Raw genomic sequence first — 6,000 nt, 5'->3', positions numbered from 1 at the left:
ACTTTGGGTTCGCGAGGACTTAGAGTGCTGGTAGTGGTTGGCGGACCCAACACTCTGGGTACCTCCGGGTACTTGGGGTTGGTTGAGGACTTGGTGAACAAACACTTGTTGTACACTCTCCGGATGTACTTCGGGTGTCACCTGTTGTCCGAGACCACTTGCATGGTTAGCAAGCGTTGTGGTCTAATGGCCCTACCGGGCAAACACTTTATGTTCGCGAGGACTTGGAGTGCTGGTAGTGGTTGGCGGACCCAACACTCTGGGTACCTCCGGGTACTTGGGGTTGGTTGAGAACTTGGTGAACAAACACTTGATATACACTCTTCGGATGTACTTCGGGTATCGCCTGTTGTCCGAGACCACTTGCATGGTTAGCAAGCGTTGTGGTCTAATGGCCCTACCGGGCAAACACTTTGGGTTCGCGAGGACTTAGAGTGCCGGGACGGGTTGGCGGATCCAACACTCTGGGTACCTCCGGGTACTTGGGGTTGGTTGAGGACTTGGTGAGCAAACACTTGATATACGTTCTTCGGATGTACTTCGGGTGTCACCTGTTGTCCGAGGCCACTTGCATGGTCAACGGTTGAGGTGGTGATGGCGGGTCGGTGCTGTAGGGTGCCGGCCTGTTGGCTGCCTTGGCCGGGTTGGTTGGTTAACACTTGATTGGGCTTGCACCCGAGGGTAATGGCACTTGAAGGTGGGTACTGGCCGGCTGACCTGGTGTGATGGTTGGTTGGTGAACACTTGGCGGTACTTGCACTTGGCTGTGCTTGGACTTGAAGGTGGGATCCGGCTGGCCTAGGCCATTGGTGGTTGGTTGGTGGGTTAGCCCTTAGCTGGGCTGGCTGGCTGGCTGGCCATCGGTGGTGTGGTGTGGTGAGGTGTGTGGAGTCGAGCATCGCGCGCCGTTGCCTTCTTCGGAGTGTTGTAGGTACGCAAGTGCTTGCAATGCAAAGAGGTTGGTGATGGAGTGACATTGCCTTCACCATGGAGTTGCGGGTACTTAGGTACTTGCAAGGAGATGGTGGTATGGTGGTGTTGCGTGTGTGGTGTTCGATTAGAAAGATATAATTTCTAAGTCCGGATTAGTGCTGTCAGTGGGGCCGCCGCTAACAGGTCCTGCACGGCCACCGTGGGGCTTGACTTGGCGCTATTCCGGACTTGGGGCGATCACGATGTCCCCGTGCGGGACTTAGAAGATGGAAGAACACAAGTACCCTTATCCCATGACTTGTGAGCGATTGGCATACGTTACCACATGAAGAGAAAAATTGGCTAAGTCCCGGATCCATATTATATGAAGAGAAAAATCGGCTAAGTCCCGGATCCATATTATATGAAGAGAAAAATCGGCTAAGTCCCGGATCCATATTATATGAAGAGAAATATCGGCTAAGTCCAGGATCCATATATAATAACCTAATAATCGGCTAAGTCCCGGATCCATATTATATGAAGAGAAAAATCGGCTAAGTCCAGGATCCATATATAATAACCTAATAATCGGCTAAGTCCAGGATCCATATATAATAACCTAATAACAGGCTAAGTCCAGGATCCATATTATATGAAGAGAAAAATCGGCTAAGTCCGAGATTGGGTCTGTCAGACATACACTTTCAAGATACCACACAAGCAAGCAAGATGGCCTAGTGATGGAACCATATAATATGAAGAGAAAAATCGGCTAAGTCCGAGATTGGGTCTGTCGGAAATACACTATCAAGTTACCACACAAGCAAGCAAGATGGCCTAATGATGGATCCATATGATATGAAGAGAAAAATCGGCTAAGTCCAGGATCCATATAATATGAAGAGAAAAATCGGCTAAGTCCCAGATTAGGTCTGTCAGAAATACACTTCCAAGTTACCACACAAGCAAGCAAGATGGCCTAGTGATGGATCCATATGATATGAAGAGAAAAATCGGCTAAGTTCAGGATCCATATAATATGAAGAGAAAAATCGGCTAAGTCCCAGATTGGGTCTGTCAGAAATACACTTCCAAGTTACCACACAAGCAAGCAAGATGGCCTAGTGATGGATCCATATGATATGAAGAGAAAAATCGGCTAAGTCCCAGATTGGGTCTGTCAGAAATACACTTCCAAGTTACCACACAAGCAAGCAAGATGGCCTAGTGATGGATCCATATGATATGAAGAGAAAAATCGGCTAAGTCCAGGATCCATATAATATGAAGAGAAAAATCGGCTAAGTCCCAGATTGGGTCTGTCAGAAATACACTTCCAAGTTACCACACAAGCAAGCAAGATGGCCTAGTGATGGATCCATATGATATGAAGAGAAAAATCGGCTAAGTCCCAGATTGGGTCTGTCAGACATACACTATCAAGTTACCACACAAGCAAGCAAGATGGCCTAGTGATGGATCCATATGATATGAAGAGAAAAATCGGCTAAGTCCCAGATTGGGTCTGTCAGAAATACACTTCCAAGTTACCACATGAGCAAGCAAGATGGCCTAGTGATGGATCCATATAATATGCAGAGAAAAATCGGCTAAGTCCCAGATTGGGTCTGTCAGAAATACACTTCCAAGTTACCACATGAGCAAGCAAGTTACCACATGAAGAGAAAGCCGGCAAAGTCTGGGAATGTTACCACATGAACTGGAAAATGGGCAAAAACCTACCTTCACAGGGAACGTGAATAAGTAAGGCTGTAGACATCGGATCGACAAGCCAAAGACTGATATGGAAAGGAAATGAGTAGTACTAGCTTTCCTGAGAGTTGCAGAGCTTAGACTGCATATGAACGAAAGTTATTAAGCGTCAAAGTCAGAGAAGTTACCCAAAGGAACACAAGTTCCAACTTAGAGCATGTATACCGCCTAGACGGTAAGAGGTACGGCCAGGCTGAGGAATAAGGAAATGTTGGCCAACATGTTCCCTAACTATCCCCCGAAGACCGCAAAGCAATCCAACATCAACCAAGAAAGTTATAGCCCGATCAAGGAAACACCTACTTTGCACCGATATTGCACCAAATACATGTACCAAGCACCTTCGGTTGCATACCTGCAGGGGTTTACCATAGTAGGCCATGGAAGACCGATATACCGAACATAATCACTTTCTATCTCCTCGGGTGTTTGAGATAGCGCTTTGCGGTACAAGAACGAAAGTTAGACTTTATCTTGGTGCATCTTTTTGCCCAAGATCACAAGACCCTATCTACCAAGGCAAGAAAGTTGTGTGGGGACAAAATGTCCAAAAGTGCCCAAAGTGGCACACTTGAACCATATATTCGAGAAAAACACAAGTGTGGGCCCGAGCTAGCAAGTTGAAATGTTCTGACCGTCAGTAGCCCTAGTTGAGGTGCACTTATCATTATATGAGGCCAACGTGCCAGCTAGTCTCTAAAGGGGCGATATGGGTGTTCCAAGGTTTGTACCCAATTGAGGAAAAAACAGGGTAAGGTACGGTGTACCGCGAATAACTCGGGCTATAGATGTCCGATCGATGAGTTTGGCATATGTATGGAAAGGTCTCGACGAGACCTAACTACCCTGAAAGTATGAAGGCAAAGACTTGAATGACCGGGAAGTTATTAAGTGCACAAGTGGTAAAGTTGCACCAAAGTCCATGTTACCCGAAGTGGTACATGAACACCCAATATTCGACCAAAACACAAGTTTAGAGACGAGCTAGCGAGCTACATTGTTCAGACCGTCAGTAGCCCGCATCAAGACACGCATTTCATTATATTGAGCCTAGCCGCTAGCTCGACTCGAAGTCGGTCATATGGTTGGTTGATGGTTTGGACCGACCACGTGGTGTACCAAGGTGATGTACCTTTCATGAATTAAAACTCTGGCTGTATGGCACTGAGCGACAAGCTAAGGTGTGATTTGGAATAGTCTTGAGTGGGACTATTTAGGAAAAATGCGAACAAAAAATCACAAAGTCCTTGGGCGAAGCTATTAGCGAAACATAGAGCAAATTGGTACAAAAAACTATGGAAATGGGACTTGAGTCAAAAATAACCGCAAGTTGGAGAAGAGATAGCAAGCTTGCGTAGAACAATTATATTTGGTGCATGGTATCACCAACAAAAAAGTATATGGGGCCAAGGTGCTGGCTGGCCTCCAAAGTGGAGATATGGGCGATCCAAAGTTTGTACCCAAGTACGAACAAGTATGGAAAAAACAGGGTAAGGTACCAAGTACCATTAATAACTTCGGCTGTAGATGGCCGAGCGAGGCAAACGGCTCACCGTTGGAAAGGTCTTGGGGAGACCTATCTACCCTGAAAGTTTCATGAGGCTGAGTTGAAAGACCACGGAGATATTAGGTGATGATGGTCCAATTCGGGGACCAAGTCGCAGGAAATGGCGCTTGACCAAAATCACCCTTGGAAGGTGAATACCGGCTTACCGGTAAGAGATAGCGACTTGGCGTAGAATATTCATAAGTTGGGCGTGTAGAGACGCAACTTTTATTATATGGGGCCAACCCGGTCAGGGTGCTCCAAGTCGGTCGTTTGGTTGGTTTATGGTTTGGGCCGACCACGTGGTTTGCCAAGTTGAGGTACCTTTCATGAATTATAACTTGGTCAGTTTGCCACCGAGCGACAAGCTGCGGTGTGTTTTGGAATGGTCTTGAGTGGGACTATCAAGGAAAAATACCAATCGAAAATCAGCTTGTCCATGGCCGAAGCTATTAGTGAAACATATAGCAAAATGGGTCCAAAAACGAATGAAATGGGAATTGGACCAAGAATAACGGCAAGTTGGAGAAGAGATAGCAAGTTGGCGTAGAACAACTATATTTGGTGCATGGCATGACCAACAAAAAAGTATATGGGGCCAAGGTGCTAGCTGGCCTCCAAAGTGGAGATATGGGCGATCCAAAGTTTGTACCCAAGTACGAACAAGTATGGAAAAAACAGGGTAAGGTACCAAGTACCATTAATAACTTCGGCTGTATATGGCCGAGCGAGGCAAACGGCTCACCGTTGGAAAGGTCTCGGGGAGACCTATCTACCCTGAAAGTTTCATGAGGCTGAGTTGAAAGACCACGGAGATATTAGGTGATGATGGTCGTATTCGGGGACCAAGTCGCAGGAAATGGCACTTGACCAAAATCCCCCTTGGAAGGTGAATACCGGCTTACCGGTAAGAGATAGCGACTTGGCGTAGAATATTCATAAGTTGGGCGTGTAGAGACGCAACTTTCATTATATGGGGCCAACCCGGTCAGGGTGCTCCAAGTCGGTCGTTTGGTCGGTATATGGTTTGGGCCGACCACATGGTGTACCAAGTTGAGGTATCTTTCATGAATTATAACTCGGTCAGTTTGCCACCGAGCGACAAGTTGCGGTGTGTTTTGGAATGGTCTTGAGTGGGACTATCAAGCAAAAATACAAACAGAATATCAGCTTGTCCATGGCCGAAGCTATTAGTGAAACATATAGCAAAATGGGTCCGAAAACGAATGAAATGGGACTTGGACCAAGAATAACGGCAAGTTAGAGAAGAGATAGCAAGTTGGCGTAGAACAATTATATTTAGTGCATGGTATGACCAAGAAAAAAGTATATGGGGCAAAGGTGCTGGCTGGCCTCCAAAGTGGAGATATGGGCGATACAAAGTTTGTACCCAAGTATGGCAAAAACTGGTAGAGGTACCTTTCATGAATTACTGCTCAGGCTGTATGGCACTTAGCGGGACGCTTTGCTCTGGTATGGAATAGTCTTGAGTGGGACTATCAAGGAAAAATACGAACAAAAAATCACCATGTCCACGGACGAAGGTATTAGCGAAACTTAGAGCGAAATTGCGACCAAGTCGCTGGAAATGGCCCTTGGACCAAGTATACCGTCAAGGCGGTACGAGATAGCGAGTTGACGTAGAACATTTATAAGTTTGCCTACACGAGACGAAAGTTTAGTTATGTGGGGCCAACCCGCTCAGGTTTGTCGAAGTCGGTCATATGGCTGATCGAAATTTTCGACCAAGTACTGAGAAAACAGGG

This window comes from Anopheles ziemanni (assembly GCF_943734765.1).
Source record: "Anopheles ziemanni chromosome X unlocalized genomic scaffold, idAnoZiCoDA_A2_x.2 X_unloc_10, whole genome shotgun sequence".
In the NCBI taxonomy this organism is placed as follows: Eukaryota; Metazoa; Arthropoda; class Insecta; order Diptera; family Culicidae; genus Anopheles; species Anopheles ziemanni.
The sequence above is the reverse complement of the archived record's forward strand: the minus strand, read 5'-3'. Positions refer to the sequence as shown.